The sequence below is a fragment of the Coenobita brevimanus genome, chromosome 66 (assembly GCF_032717465.1).
Source record: "Coenobita brevimanus isolate Jiangsu-jjx chromosome 66, ASM3271746v2, whole genome shotgun sequence".
Taxonomy (NCBI): Eukaryota; Metazoa; Arthropoda; class Malacostraca; order Decapoda; family Coenobitidae; genus Coenobita; species Coenobita brevimanus.
Window position 1 is genome coordinate 2,602,501 of NC_137019.1, and position 15,364 is coordinate 2,617,864.

Consider the following 15,364-nt stretch of genomic DNA (forward strand, 5'->3'; position numbering starts at 1 on the left):
ATTGCTTACCCCCTCCCACCATTCTTCTTCCCCATACTTATCCCTCCTTTTCTACTTTTTTCCCCGCATACCTTCCTTCTTTCCCTAGCCTCCTTCCCTCCCTCACTTCCTTCGCTCCCCACCTCTTTTCCACGTCTTTTTTTTCCCTCTGCTCCTCTCTCCCATCCCTCTCCCTCTTACATCCTTTCTTCCCTGTCTTTCTTTCACACCTACCACCTTCCCCCACATCGCTTCCTTCTTCCCTACCCACCATCCTTCTTTACCTAACTTCATATCCTCCCTTCATTCCCCACTAACTTTCCTTCCTTTCCTACCTCCCTACCTCCTTCTTTCCCAACCTACCTACCTTCCTTCCCAACCTGCCTACCTTCCTCCCTACTTCCCTACCTACCTTCTTTCCTCCCTACCTCGCCTCCCTACCTGCTTTCCCACATCTTTCTTCCCTGGCCGCCTCCCCCGCCTCCCCAGGGTGGAGGATGACGAGCCAATGATTATCTTAATTTGGATCAGCGGGTATCTCGACGGGACGCGGCGGGCGGCGAGAGGCGGGGAGGAGGCGCAGAATAGCAGGCCCAGTGGAGGTGGAGAGACGGAGGTGGAGGTGGAACTGGAGAAGGAAATGAAATTGGAGAGGGAGGTAGAGTAGGGGAAGGAAGTGAAATTGGAGAGGGAAGTGGAATTGGAGAGGGAGGTAGAGTAGGGGAAGGAAGTGGAATTGGAGAGGGAGGTGTAGAGGTGGAGGCATAGATGTGGAGGTGGACTGGCGGAGAGAAAGGGTTCGAGAGAAGAGGAGGGAGATGTAGATGGAGAGGAAGGCAAGAGGATTATAAACAGAGGTGGAAGAAGTGTAAAAGAAACTGAAGAGAAAGGGAGTAGAGTCGCGATGGTGAGGGAGAGGTAGAAAAATGATGCAATTGGTGAAGAGGAGGAGGAGGCAAGAAAAGAACAGGAGGTACGAAGAGGAGGAAAGATGAAGAGGGAAGAGGTGGAGAAACTGCGGGAGGAGTGGAGGAAAAGAGTTAGGTGGAGAGGCATTGGAGGCGAGAAAACAGGAGGCGAGATGGACAGATGGGGAGATGGAGAAGCTTTGAAGGAGGTTGGAGGGAAATGATACGGAAATGTGCCGGGAGTAAGTGTGAGGTGGAGAGATGATGAGGGAGGAAGAATATGTATGGGAGGTATGGGGAGGAGAAGGGAGAGACGGGGAGATTGTGTAGGAGGGGGAGGATAATAAAGAGTCGAAGGCAGTATGGGAAGGAGAAACCACGAGGGAGAGAGATGAAGGGTGAAGTGAAGAGACCGTGCGAGAGCCAAGGAAAGAAAGAATGGGGAGGAAAGATGAGGGAGAGGAGAACTCTTTGGTAGGGACTATAGAGAGAGGAAGAAAATGTGTGTGTGTGTGTGTGTGTGTGTGTGTCTGTGTGTGTATGTGTGTGTGAGAGAGAGAGAGAGAGAGAGCATAGGACATCCAGATAACAAGAAGCCTATTAGCCTGTGACGAGGTTATCTGCAGGAGTAAGCTAGTTATGCCAATGACCTAAGCTACAGGCGTGAGAATAGGGGCCATATTTTGGTACGCTTGTCTTCCTAGCACCTCTTCCTTAGTGATTTATCTTTTTTATATGGCAGGTTAATGTATTTTATGGTACGTTATTTGTGAAAAAGTATCGTGATATAGGAAGGATTTTTGTAAGGCAAAAGAGGACAGTAGGTGTAATAAGCAAATTAAATCGCTTAGGAAAAGGTATCGTAGGTAAAGAAAACATGAAGGGAGGAAAAAATGGATAGTAAAGAGAAAGAGGGAGAGGTGGAGAGAAGAGAAGGGAAGGAAGAGGTTGAGGAAAGTAAGAAGTAGTGATGGAGGAACAAGGAGGGAAAGGTGGGGAAAAAGTAGAGCCAGATGGAGGTGGAGAAGTGTGAGAGGGAGGAAGAGGTGAAGTGCTAAAAATAGGAGACAGGAGGGAGGGAAGGAGAGGTGATGAAACGTGAGAGAGGTTGGTGAAGAAAATAGGAGATGAAAGAAGTAAAAAAAAAGTGAGTGGAAGAGAAAGGTTGAGAAAAGGGAGAGAACGACGGGAAGGGAGAGAGGGAGGGGGAGTTAAGGATGAAGGAAGGAGGGAGAGGTTGAGAAGAGAGGGAAGTGACAAGCGAAGGAAACCGAGAAATATGAGTGCCTGGGAGAGCCTGGGAATCCTACGGTGGCAGGGAAGGAGGGGAGGGGAAGAGGAAAGGGAAGAGGTGGGAAAGAGGGAGAGGTTGAAGGGAAATGGAGAACTGAGAGGGAAGAGAGAGGGAAGAGCTGAAAAAAAAAAGCAAAACGAAATGAAGGAGGTCACGAGAAAAAAGTAGGACAATGAAAAAGAAAAAAAAAAAGTTTAAATTATATTGAGGGGGAGGGGGGAGGGGAGAGGGAAAGCAAAGAGAGAGAGGAAGGAGTAAAAAAAAAAAAAAAATTAAAATGAAGGAAGGAGGGCAAGAGGAAAGGGAGGGAGGAAAGAGAAACTGAGGGATAATGAAGGTGAGGGAGTATGAGGTGAAGGAGAAGAGAGAGAGAGAGAGAGAGTGAGGGAGGAAGGTAGGGAGTAGGAACCAATTATAGGAGGAAGGAGGAAAAGAAAAATTAATAGAATGATCGTTAAATGTAAGTAGTCTCCGATTGCCGACTGGAATTATTCATGAAACAGAGAGAGAGAGAGAGAGGCACACAATACCACACTCAGACCCAAATAATGCTTGTATGTGTTTGACCTAGAGATTCACGGTGAGAGAGAGAGAGAGAGAGAGAGAGAGAGAGAGAGAGAGAGAAGCACACAATGCCACATCCAGACCCTAATAATACTTGTATAAGTTTGACCGAGAGATTCAAGGTGTGTGTGTGTGTGTGTGTGTGTGTGTGTGTGTGAGAGAGAGAGAGAGAGAGAGAGAGAGAGAGAGAGAGAGAGAGAGAGAGAGAGATGCCTCTGAACAGACGAGTAAAATAAGAGAAAATAAGAAAGGCAAATAGGCTTCAAAGAAAGGAATATATGAATCTGAAAAGAATTTTTAAGAAAACGCATCAGAGTAAAATAAAGAGCATATAAGAAACTATGATTGAAAGAAAATGGGAAAGGGAATTAAGGAGGGACTAAGAAGAACCTATATAAAAGAAAATGGGAGAGGAGACCAAGGAGAGACTGTGATAGAAACGGGAGAGGAGAAGAAAGTCGATGAGATAAAGAAAACTGGATAGGAAAGTAAGGAGAGAATAAATAAATCGAGGCGAGAAAGTAAACAGGAACTAGAATAAGGAACTGTACTCTTAAATAAGGAAAATTAACAAGGACTGATAAGAGTGTAAAGAATAAAGAAGACAGGACAAATGACGAAGGAGGAAGAAAATGAAGAACATTAAGTAAAAGAATCCAGAAAGGAAAGAAAATGAAAATAATGGGAATGAAAAATATTAAAATGGACGAATTTACTCTGTTGAGACCGGTGACGCATTTTGCTGATTTCTTCTTGATGTCGTCAGTTTTTTTTTTTTTTTTTTTTATGCTTTGGGATGACCGTGTAGGGTTGACCTCGATGCGAAAATTTTAAAAGTACGTCATCGGAGTGAAGGGATAAAAGAAACTGTAAAGAAAATCGGAAAAGAGATTAGGCGGGAAAATTAAATCGAAGAAAATGGGGAGAGAAAGTAAAGACGGACTGATTTAAGGTGCAATAAATAAAAGAAAACCGGAAAGGAAAGTAAGGGGGGACTAAAATAGAACCCCGGCAAGCAGACAATAGCCCGGCATTAACGTCCCCCGGATCTCCCATTAAACCCTCACGTGTTTGTTCGCTCGCTTTATTTTCCCGGAGATTAATTGCTTAATAAACCGATAACATCGAGAATAATAATCCTCTCCAGAAGTAAGCGCTCGTGAGAATTGAACGCCCGTAAGATGCAAGTGTTCGTAACATTGGATCGCTAGGCTGTTACGAAATTGTTTCTCGTAAGGGAGTATCGCTCATCAAAAAATAATTGCTTGCAGAAAATGCCGGTAACAGTAACTCGTTAGAAATGATTACTCATGAGAAAGAATCACTTGTAAGAAAAGATCACTCAGAAGTCATGATCACCCTTAAGAATTAATCGCAACAAGTAACGACAACAAGAAATGATTGCTCGTTAACAGTAATCACTTATAAGAAATAATGTTCGCTCGGAAGAAATCATCGGCTCAAGTAATGATCGCCGGTAGGGAATGAACGCACGTAAGAAATGATCGCTCGTAACAAATGATCATTCGAAAGATATATTTACCCTAAAGAATGATCGCCTATAAAAACTGAACACTCGTAAGAAATGAGACAGACAGACACAGACGGAGCACTTATGCCGACTCTAACTCTCACCTTTCTTCCTTTATATGCATATAAACTCATTCATTTCTGTAACCTCGACACACACCCTATTTATCTCATCACACACACACACACACACACACACACACACACACACACACACACACACACACACACACACACACACACACACGTTGCTTTCTTAGGAGTGCGAGGTAGGGGTGCTCGGAGTAAGAGTTATTACAGTAGACGCGAGGTGGCTTAGGATATGGGAAGAATATGGTTGATGGGAGGGAGAAAGGGAGAGAAATGAATAAAAGTGATAAGAGCGGAGGGAGATGTTTGGAGAGGGACAGGGTGGAGAAAAGGGGAAATGGAGGGGTGGAATGGTAGGGGGAAATGAGAGAAGTGGAGAAATAATTTATGTGAAGAGTAGGGAAACAAGTCAGGAAGGGGGGAGAGAGAGAGGTTGGGAGGGAAAGGGTGCAGGAAAGGAGAGAAATGATTACATGTGGTTGTAAAAATGAAGGGGAAAATACGTAGGGAGTGACAGAATGGAAGGAAGGAGGGATTTGTATGGGGAAATAATAGGATGGATGAATGGCTGGACTGATGAGAGGTGATGGTGAGACTGAAAGAGACACGAGACATGGGAGTGAAGACGGGTGGAAGAGGGATGTGGAGGTTGAAAGCCTACAGGGAAGGGGAGAAATGAATTGAGATGATATAAAAGAAGGAGAAAGATGTACTAGGAATGAATAGGTGGATAGAGGTAGGATATGTGAGGAGAGGGAAGGAGGAAATGGCAGGTAAGGAAAGGGTGAATGAAAAAAGATGTGAGAGTAATGAATGGTGGAGGACAGAAGCTGTGAATGGAGAGAGAGAGAGAATGGAAGGAAGGAAGAAGAACGTATGGAAGGAGGGGAAGAATGGAAAGTAGGAGAGGAGAGGGGAGGGAAAGGAAGTTGGGAGGGAGATGTTAGGAAAGGAAAAGGCTGGAGGGAAGGGGGGACGTACAATAATGTTGGACGTACCCTGAAGAAGAGGCTTGGGTGTTGGTAGGGAAAGGGGGAGAAAATTTGTGAGAAGGGAAAGGATGGAGGGAAGGGTAGAATGTGGTACTGAGGTGTAAAAAATGGGGCTGGGAGATCAGGGAAGCAGGGGTAAGTATGAGTCAGGAAAATGAAGGATTGCCACTGAAGGGATATGGAAGTGGGAAAGAGGCATGCTTGTGTCAGAAAAGGCTTGAAGTGGACGAGCACAGGAATGTGATTTAGATATGGCACAGGATTGTGGTAGAAATGCATACCGGTATACGATAGGGGTACATGTATGCGTTTTGTTGAGCTTAAGACTCCCAGAACATTTCCCCTTCCTCGTTATGCTGCATATTACATCTTAATATGTGTAGCTTGTATTTGTTTGTGTACAGTTAATAAATTCAACGCATTCAGTACTATTACACCAATTTCCTTTTGTTCTTGCCACAATATTATAGTTTTGTTTAACTTTGGAGAGACTTCTTGAACTGGAGCAGTTAGATCAAACCTATCGTTACTAGGCACCCTTAGAGATTTCTCCTAACCTGAATAATATTGTCTAGTGGTGAGAAGAGTGAAATAAGGAAGACACCAACATATTGAGGAGGTTAATGTGCCTTATACTGAAATAAGCCGCTAAAGAAGAGATGCTAGTGGACCATGAAAGCACAAGACAATACGGTCAATCGTCACTCCTCAACCTCTCATCCCCGTATTTGCAATTCCATTATCCCTCTCTTACTTGAGATTCTGCATTGCTCGCCTCACACACCCTGCTTCCTGACACACCCTACCCGATCTCACACCCCACCTCCACTTTCCATCCCACACGTCATGTTCTTACTTCTTGCCACAACACTTCAGTCCCTTTTCTTTCTCGTTAACACCTCTCATCCACTTCAGTTGCCTTCCTCATTCCTACAGCATCCCACCTCACTCTTACCGCCTCCTCGCACCAGCACTTTGATTCCTGTTCTCCTTCCACTTCTCAGCCAAAGCACTACCTCCACTCCATCTTTACATACAAGTCCCGACCACCCACCCCTCGAAGCACCCCAGTCGCACAACCACCTTCTTTCCACCCCATCACTGCAGTCCCCTTCCTATTCACCTCGCATTCAAACACCTCTGTCCCTCATCATACACCTACTCCAGCGCTTCACTCCCCACTTGTCACTCCCCACATGTCACCCTATAGAACCTCACTACCACAGCCACTTCCCTCCACTCCCCCACCTCCACCCCACAATCCCACTCCCACCTGCTTCCCATCCCTGCATTCCATTCCTTTTTCCCTCCCATCCCAACACCCCAGTCCTCTATCTACTATCCCACTCCTACCCAAAGTCCCCCAGCTTCCATTTGCCTCCCCCCCTTCCCATCGGCCCCCCCTCCCATCTACCTTTCCCCCCAGCCCTCCACTGCCACCTATCCCATGGGAAAGTCCCGGGCGGGCAAATGGCGCCATATATCGCTGCGATAAGGAATCATTTGTTGGTGCTCTTGTACCTGCAACTTTATTATTACAGCAGCCAGGGTGCTGGCCGTCACACCACACCGGGCTTCTCTACACACCTTACTAGTAGCGACTAAGCATACTCTTTATCTCTTCAGGACGATGATCCAAGTAGGAAATGCCTCGTACTGACTGGATTAATGAAGGAGATACTTACCTTGCCGTTCAGAAAGGCTACCGTAAGCTAAATATGGTCGCCAGAGGATAACAAGAAAAACTACAAAATACATAAGCAGATTGGAAGGGCCAATCTGTTTGTTACGATGACGTCTCTTGTATTTTATTCCTGCTATCACCATAAAATTCAACATTAATTCTTTCTATTCTGTAAGTTTTCTAACTGGAACAGATCTGCTGAGTGTCTGGGGGAAATTATGCATAAAAATGGTGAGCGAGAAGTTAGGTTTTAGATTATGTAGTAAGTACACGATAATCAGGCTGGTTTCTGAAGTAATAGAAAGATTTCGTTAATTCTGTACAATATATATATATATATATATATATATATATATATATATATATATATATATATATATATATATATATATATATATATATATATATATATATGTAACAGCAAACAGGGATGGACAGTGGAAACTTATATGTGCTGTGTGGAAGAAAAATTGCCCAATGCTGTAGATCTTTTACAGTGGCATCGGAGTTTGTGAAAGAGACCAGTTTTTTAATCCATTGTTCAGTATTGCATCATTACTGGGCGTATGATGTCCCCATGAGTGGAGAGAGGAGAGGAATCAAAGCAAGAGTTGCGGAGACGATAGTGAGGGTGATGATGAATGATGAGGGATGGGAAAAAATCTTATCTAATATATTGAGATGATGATAGGTTGCTTGCAAACGGAGAATCATTGTAGGCTGGTTCAGATGTTTGTGAAGGCTTGTTAGTTTCAGTGTGTGAAGGTAAACGGAGATTCGAGTTAAACAATGATTGCTGAGAGAGAGAGTGACTCACAGTGATTTGCTGGTGAATGGAGCGTTTAAATAACCTAAGCACAGTGATACAACGTTTAAATAACCTAAGCACAGTGATACAAACGAAAAGTAAATGCGTAAAGGAATTGTAGAGTAGAGTGGCTGCAGAGGACTACATGAAGATGTGTTTGTTCTCACCTTAACGTATGGGTGTGAGTTTTGAGGTGGCATAATCTTTAAAAAAACTGGAGTGAAAGTAGTGGAAATGGGATCGATAAGGAATGTATGTGGGTTGTGTTAGCAGGAGGGGATTAGAAATGGAGACGTGAATTAATGAAGTCTGCTGATCAAAGGCTAAAAGTGAGTGTACCTGGACGGGAAGGTCACTTAGAGGGAGTGGATATGAATAGGATGATAAAAAGGGCCTGTATGAGTGAGTCCGAGGGTAGAAGGGGGCGTGGAAGACGAAGAAGATGGATGAGTATTGTGAATGAATGTTTGAATAAGGGAGGTATGGAAGCCGAGGATAAAAACTGACGAGTAATATATGTGAAGGGATCAAACGCGTATGGGAGCTGCACCATTTTTTTCTACTTTAGTTTGGTAGAACACGAAATTACCTTTATCTCACAGGCATTATGAAACACGTGATTGTGTAAATCGTTTTGGTCTTAGAGGTGAAGGTGAGAATTTCGAAGGCTTGGACGATAAATAAAGGATGTATGACCTATTTTATCTGGAATTGTGTTGATAGTTTTCCAGCTTTTGTGGTTTTCTGATCATATTATTATGTCCCTCCCATCTCATTTAATAGTATGAAGCTGAGTTAGAAAGGTGATGATGATGTTGATGATGATGATGATGATGTTTGTTGCCTTCAGATGATTCTAATCAGTTTTGGAAAGACATGTCTGGTGAAGATGTTAAACATGGTAGGCAGCACTTGGAGAGACAGTCTTTTTGTTTTCAGCGTTACACTCCGACATTCTCACCTTTTTCTGATTGTCGGTTGTGCTTGTTCTGGGTTTAGTCAGAAAAGGACAGAGAACAATTCAGCGAGCATTTTGTCTAAATTTGCACACTTCACTGACGCCTCTTATCGCTCCATGACATTTGGAAAAATCGACTATTTATACACTGAACAAAGTAGGTCGGATCTCATGCTAATGTCAGGCAACCTTTAGTTTTGCCCCTGTAATTTCAGAGAACTTTATACTTATCCCTGAAAACTGTGATTATCTCCGTTGCCGGTGTATGCTCCTTCGCCCTCAATATGCCACGTATCATTTCTCGATAATTCCTTGTTTTATTAATAGAGGAGTATTTCTTCGGGACGTACTTATTGCTAGTGTAATTTCATGCTCCAAGTATCGCGAATGACCACCTCGGAAAGCGCTTCACAGTTGCTCAGTCGGGTTCACATCTTGCTTTGATTATTATTAAATTTTTTCCATCCACATTGCCTAACAGGTCTATGAGAATCCCGTTCTTTCTTCAGTCAGCTGGTAGCAAAATCTCTCTGTGCATTCACCCGGGTCTCGTGTATTCTTCTGTGTTGTAAAAGCTTCGTTACCTGATGAGCGAGCGAGACAGGGCCAGTGACTGGGGCATACACGTGTGTTAACCCTAGTGAGTCAAGAAGAGTGGGTGCGTCATCCCTGGTATAGCAAGGCGAGTGGGTGTGTTGCCCCCTGGTGTAGCAAGGCGAGTGAGTGCGTTGCCCCGTGTGTAACAAGGCGAGTGAGTGTGTTGCCCCTGGTGATGCAGGGCGAGCGAGTGTGTTGGCACAAATAAGAAAGTCGAGCATGTTTGTTGGCTTTAGTGAGGCAGGGCGAATATGTGTGCTGACTGGTGTGAGGTAGGACGAATGAGTATGTTGGCTTAAAGGAGGTAGGGCGAGTGAGTGTGTTGGTAGGGCGAGTGAGTGTGTTGGCCCGACCGACCCGACCTGCCGTCCCCCTCCTCTCCCTCGCCTCCTTGTCCACGTTATTAATGGTCGAGGTTTTTATAGCCGGCCACAATAGCAGTCCTGATCACGGTATTTCACGCTTGGTCTCGGCGCCGTCCTCCACCTCGTCCACACTCTTAACGATGACTTGGGTTGTGTCCTCGATTTCCCCCACGATCTTAGGGATAGCTTTTGTTGAGTCCTCGATCTCTTCACTCGTAGGTACGATTTGGATTGCGCCCTTAATCTGTATTTTTTGTTTAACACGTCCGGATTCCCTTACCATGGAAGATTGACTCCATCCAGCTTGTTATTGATTGGTTTACTAAGGTCTCATCACGGCTTGACAAAGTTACGAGACAGTGTAAAGGAAATGTAGACCCTGACAGCACCTTCACCTGACCTGTCCACACCTCAAGGCTTGAAGCTTTTAACACCTCGCCAAAATAAATGGTATGACTGCTGTCCTCTACCTCGACACGCCGCTGGGTTTGGTGTCCATGATGTCCTAGATCCAACTACTTAGGTGTTCATAACTCATTCGGCGTGATGATTTTTGTTCTTATTGTAATTGCTATCACAAGACGACTTTATTCAGTTGGGAGAAGATTTCCTGTAGTGACTGGATAAGAAGTAATCATTATTAACCTAGTTCAGTGTTATGACTTTTTTTTTTTTCTTAATTCTTGCAATAGATGGACGATTTCATTCAACTCAGGAGATGTCTGTCGTTGTGAAAGAGTTTATCATTCCCCGCCTGAAGTTTCTGTGTCAGTGGTATCCTTGTTAGCAACGCAGAAGAGTAATACACAGGAGGTGAGCTTTGATAATATTAGTGAAACAGGGATACACAGACGATGGTTGGCCCTTATGACCACTTCCACAACTAATTTGTTTGCATCTCAGCGATAAGAATACCCAGCTAGGTCAAGCTTCAGTGGGAAGATGTGCAAATTACAAGTCTTGGTAACCGTTGTAGTAATGCTGGTAAATGTGGTTCATGTACTCAAAAAACATCGGTGCCAAAAGTGACTGTAAACGCAAGAAGAGAAGTGAAGGTTCGTTAGGTGGCATCCTATAAAAACAGTGATTGTAGGAGTGCGTGAGCGAACAGAAAAAACTCAGAAATGTTTTGAGAATTAAGAGAATTAGTTGAAGACGAAGTGAGTTCGAGGTGGAAGAGCTTAACCCTACATGCACTGGCAGTATTTTGTGGGTAGAGGACATACAAGCGTGACTGAAAAGGAAAGCACCAAAGCCATTCACCCAGAACACGAATGGCAACTTTCAATTTACCTCCGAGTCTCTGTTTTCGCTTCATCTTAACGAACAGGCTGTGTTAAAGTTAGACTTTTATCTGGACTCTGTAGGTACGAACTGATGAGTCGGTGGTGAATGTGCGTTCATGAAATGTGAAGTAAATACTGTAATTAGGGCAAGGTTTGTACCGAGACCTAAGAGCGTGTGTGGGTGAGAAGTGAGATGGATACAGTCGTTGTTTGGCGGGTAGCGTAAGTATAAATTGCTGTACATCTTATCTCTGGGAACAGCTTCTCTGCTTTACTCTGGCCATCTCCAAGCGATTTTCCACGCCACGGGGAAATCACCTGGGGATTGAGGGTTAGAGGGATTGGTAAGTTTTGAGAGTTAAACGTCTTTATATTGGCCTCTGTTCGTGTAAAATGAATGAGTTGTAGAATCGACTAGGTAAGAGCATGTGTTGTATGAAAGGAGAATGAGGATTTTACGAATTTAAATTAGGCAGTCCTTAGGTATGTTAATAAAAACCTTCATAGTCATTTTTCCAGCATATTTGGATTATGCATGATCGGACGTTCCTAGTAAGTTTTATTAGTTATGGGCATTGTTTCTTTTCAAACAGGATGTGAACACTGAATAATCTGAGGCCTTTTTTCGCTTCTTACAGGTATGTCGAGACGGAGGACGAGCATGATCAAAAAGGCGAAGGTAGGTTGATCTTGTGTCCCTACTTCATGTTAACCGCTTCACTACGATGATGTCTTCTTGTATCACTCGGTAATTGGAGGAACACCGTGATTTTAGTGTCTGGTCGCCTCATCCCCCAACACGCATCACAGTTTGTGGATGCCTTGTCTCAGTGACTGGTCCGCGTTTCGTTGTGAAACTTGACAGACACTGCCGGGTTGTAGGTCCCCTCTTCCCGGGCACATCTCTAAAAAATATACTTACTGGTATATTCTGTTCCTGCCACCAATTTTATAGCACTTCATGGTGAGCTGCCTAAAGATTTGAAGTTTGAAACCAGCTTTAAGATGACGTGGTACAGGAGATAGGTTTGTTTCCCGATTGTTTTGAAACAAGGGCAGAGTTCTAGCTGTGACGGCTTCAGAGCTTTTCAGTTAATGCCCACGATGTGATGTGGTGTCGTATGTTGACCTTGTATGGTGTGTTGTGGCTTTACTGAAGTCGCTAAAGTCTACGGGAGTGAAACATCTTGCATCCAGAAATCGTTAATGAGAGACAGGTAGACAGTGCCTCTTCCAGATCTACTTCCGCAGCTAAAAATGTGTAAAGTAATCGTGTCTCAAGATAATGTGGTACACTGTTCAGTAAAATGTCTAGAGAGATACACAGGGGTTTGAGAGTCGGGGAACAGAACGGATTTAGCTTTAGTCTGTTACTGCTACTGTACATCCATATAAGTTCATCAGCATTTGAGCGACCTCTCATAGTGGAGGGGTGGAAAAAAATACAAAAGTACTACAGTAGATGCGGGAGACTTAAGGCCCATACGTTAATGCCCTTGGCTTGGTGTGGCGTGGGAGAATGATTTTTTGTGCTAAGGTGTGGTGTGGTGTGGTGTGGCGTGGTGTGGGTTCGCTCAAGTCGGTAAAGTCTAGAGGAGTGAAGGGTCTCGCGTCCGAAAATCATTAGTGAAAGACTTATGGGCAGGGCCACTTTTTGAGACGCCCCCGCATCTGACAATCTTGGCTAATTTCAACAGTTTTGCCAAGTCTTATTCTCTTCGTATCCACCAGTCAGTTATATGCAGCTTGGGGCAGGTCTGTAGAGGACGTGGTGGATGTGTATCTACCTATCAGTCTGTCTACCTGTCGGTGAGTTAATCAGTCAGTCTTTCCATCTGTCTGTCTGTCTGTTTATGTCTATCTGTCTATTTATCTATCTTTCTGTATCTATCTATCTATGTCCGTCTGTCTATCCATCCATATATATCTATTCATCTATCTATCTATGTATCTGTCAACCTAGCACTGTCTATATATTCAGGGCCCACAGCAAATCCAGACATAGTAGGCAGTTTTCTGGAGACGTACTAAAGAAGGGGGGGTTCTCAGTATCTCTGCTACATTCACGTCCTTTACTAATTTATTCCCCCTACTACCACACTTCTAATTTATTCTCCCTACTACCACACTTCTAATTTATTCTCCCTACTACCACACTTCTAATTTATTCTCCCTACTACCACACTTCTAATTTATTCTCCCTACTACCACACATCGTTTATTTTCCCCACTACCACACTTCTAATTTATTCTCCCTACTACCACACTTGTAATTTATTCTCCCTACTACCACACTCCTAATTTATTCGCCCTACTACCACACTTATAATTTATTCTCTCTACTACCACACTTTTATTTTATTTTCTCCACTACCACACTGCTTTATTTTTGAAGGGGTTAATGGAGGCTCTAACTAAATCCTCCAGTTCAAGAAATATCTCTGTTGATCTGAATAAAATCGTCTGGTGAAGCAAGAATAAATTAAGAAACAGGTTATTTTTTTACTAGGAGGGTTGGTCAGTTTTTAAGGACACAGTTTAACGTAACAGCTCTGTGTTTTCAAAGTTACTTTGTTGAAAGGTGTATTTTCACCTTCACTCTACCTTTACCTTTGTTTTAATGTGTTTGGTAGCTGTATGAATGAAGCTATAAGTATAAACAAACAGTCTTATGCACTACCTAGATTCAAGAGTGTTTATAATGAAGAAGATCCCCTGCTGTATATAAATTTTTCGATCAGGCAGGAGATTAGATAATACAGCACCCACATACTTCTCAAATAAAACAAGATTGCGTGTTAAGGTGAAGATATACGACAGATTATAAGGATTTATATTAATATTTAACTGGCAGTGGGTATTATGCATGATAAATATTGGTCAGGATCTTCATAAATACTTCCTCAAGTTTTTATCCTTTAAGTCGATGTGAGGCGATCCCTTCCCTGGTAATCGTCCTCTTGTACTACTTACCTGGCAGGAGTGTAGTGTTTAGTGCTCATTTACATACTCGGGATCACCTGCTTTTGAGGCCCGACAGAAGCACGTCTTATGTTTACAAACCTTCTTGGCCTTTAGTTGTGTGTAGCAGTGTTTGTGTACTACGTGTTCTTCCCCCTGATACTTACCCTGCGCTTCACAACAAATCTAGAGTATAACACTAAGGTGAAAAACTACAAAGAACTGAATGATATTCGATAAGAGTAACCTGCTATGGAAATTTGCTTATCTTGGAAAGTAGTTAAGGTCCTTGATAAATACGACCCCTGTTTTGAGGCCGCTGCATAACAAATCCTTCTCAGCGAACCATCCAACTGAGAGATTCTTCAAACATGTCTTGAACGCAGATTATAACCCCTTCAGCCCAGTGACGTTATATACATTGCATTCTTGCGGCCGGTAAACGATCTTAGTTAATTAGGTGAGACGTCTGATGGTGAAGGGGGTAGAAAGGAAACTCCATTGGCAATATCGCTACAACTCTACACTTGTTACTCTAACTTTGCATAATACTGCCTTCTCTCCACCTTGAATGCCGAGTTGTACAAATAAATTAACACGAGAATATGATGCTAGTGACAAAAAAGTGCTATGGAAAAGATGCAGATGTATGGAAAAGATCCGTGACATAAGTAGCAAAATGACAATAATATGGGCCAAGTTGAAGTGAAAGTGGCATAATCTGTCCGAAGATGAATAAAAATCGTCTGTGGTCACATTCAGAAAATACAAACGAAATAATGGTAGAAAAGGGGTTAATCTAATCGAACACTCCCTGGCTTCTGAAGGACGGATGATTTCACGTAGTTTAGAGTCTGTGTGTTGATTTGAAGGCTTGGATGATTAGGGAATGGATTTGTGGTTCATTTGTACGGAATACATTGCTGGCGGTTCTGTGTTTGTGCTTCCTTGTACCCGGATCCTTCCCACCCCAACTAAGCAGTAGAATAGGAGGTTAAGGTGTTGATGATATCTGGAAATAGGAATAGACCTAAAGAAAAAAAAATGCGTCATTGGATTGAAGGGGTTATAACACTGATGGTGATGATAAAGGCTTAACATCTTGAGAATTAGCCAGCTGTAGGGCGTGCATGCGGGACTAACTACATTGCAGGAGTCTCCCCAGGTCTCAGACAGCCTTCAGGCATCCCCGTCGTAAGAGCCTCCCTTGGCGACCAGCTCTCCCGTGTTTCATGTAAATTTTGAGGAGTTTACAACCACTACCGAATGGCTGGCAAGATGATAAGTTACTCTGTATACTCCCGCCTGGCCAACGAAGGGATCTTACACTTTCTTTACAGTATATTTT